The sequence below is a fragment of the Podarcis vaucheri genome (genome assembly GCF_965113315.1).
Source record: "Podarcis vaucheri genome assembly, chromosome: 15".
Lineage (NCBI taxonomy): Eukaryota > Metazoa > Chordata > Lepidosauria > Squamata > Lacertidae > Podarcis > Podarcis vaucheri.
In genome coordinates, this window is record NC_138753.1 from 38,700,919 (window position 1) to 38,702,688 (window position 1,770).

Genomic DNA, 1,770 nt, shown 5'->3' on the forward strand with positions numbered 1-1,770 from the left:
AGAGTTCCAGCAGCTTTGGCATTTCCTACGCTGGCAATGAAAATAAATTGATGTCGTTGGCTAGAGTGTAATGTCTGGTTTAAAGATGGCTTTCTTCCGCCTGCTCTCCCCCCCATTGTTCATTTTGGATGTGGAAGTGGCACAAAAGAAGTTCAAAGGCACTTTTAGCACCAGGTGTGAGAAATGATGTCGTGGTCCTTTTCATCAGTATATAAGGAAAATTAAATCGGAGGTTCTGCACAGCTGTATTATTCAGCAATCCCTTTCCTCCATAGCCATGTTCTCCTTATAGATGCCAACCTCAGTCTGCCGTCATCCAGTTCCTGGCTGCCTGCTTGCCTTCCCACCCAGGTGGCGATCGCAGCTGCCAAGTTCCTCCCCCTTAGTCTCAGTGTTGCCCTTTTAGAACTCAGCAGGGAGAAGGATGGGGACAAAACTAGAATGAGTTGGCTCTGCCTCTCACTGGCTCTGGTCCCACCAACCTTTGGCCTCCCTGCTTTCTGTGCAGAATTATATGTGTGGAAGTTGCCCAGGGTCATTTGACCCTTTTAAATGGTCATCTTTTTCCTTCTGATAAAAGACTATGCAAAATACTTTCTTTAAAGTTTAAAAATGATGCATTACTTCTACTTGGTACACTGAAACATTTTTACATGAATTTGTATCTGAGACTAATATTTACAGACTGATTGTGAGTCACACATCAGCATAAAACAACACCTGCTGTTCTCACAGTTAAAACTCACTCTCTATACAGCTGATAAATGAACCAACGGGGGGGGGGACTGACTACTTTGATGTTAATACTACAGCATTAAGCCTTTGCATAGTATTTTGGAGGCATGATTCCCACACTCTCCACTGCACCAGTCTCAATGGGCATTGGCCCCTACAACTCACAAGTAAGCCCTGTTCAGCAAAGGGCTTGGGCAACTTCAGTTCAATGTTTGTTGATTGCAGATTCAGTCTCATTGCTTCCTGTTTATGCCCCCCACAGATGCAAGAAGGGGGATAGTTAGTGATGAATACCCGCTTACCTGGGAATCTAGGGTTGCCATATTTTAAAAAGCAAAAAAGAGGACACTATGACAACTCTCATTTTAAATACCTCTACTATGTGTAAGCTATAGAAGCTGTGAAATATTGCTGAGGGGGGCAGGAGAAGAGAAGAGGAAATCAAATCTTCAACCATCAGTTATGTCTATGTCTCATCCAGAAAGTATAGCCAGAGATATTTTGGCAAATTTTAAAAATCCACCCGGATGGAAATTTTACCCCCGAAAAAGAGGATGTGTCCTGGAAAAAGAGCACACATGGCAAGCCTAACTATGCCCCACTGAATGCAACGGAACTTATTTCTGAATGGACTTGCATAGGGTTTAAGATGATGAGTTGAAAAGTGGGGCTGGTCTGTTGCATTTTTCATGGATATGTAGTGGTGGCTTGACAAGCTACACCCACAGAAATACAGTGGTACCTCGGGTTACATACGCCTCAGGTTACAGATGCTTCAGGTTACAGACTCCGCTAACCCAGAAATAGTACCTTGGGTTAAGAACTTTGCTTCAGGACGAGAACAGAAATCATGCTCCGGCGGCACAGCGGCAGTGGGAGGCCCCATTAGCTAAAGTGGTGCTTCAGGTTAAGAACAGTTTCAGAACGAATTAAGTACGTAACCAGAAGTGCAGTGGTACCTTGGGTTAAATACGCTTCAGGTTACAAACTCCGCTAACCCAGAAATAGTACCTCAGGTTAAGAATTTTGCTTCAG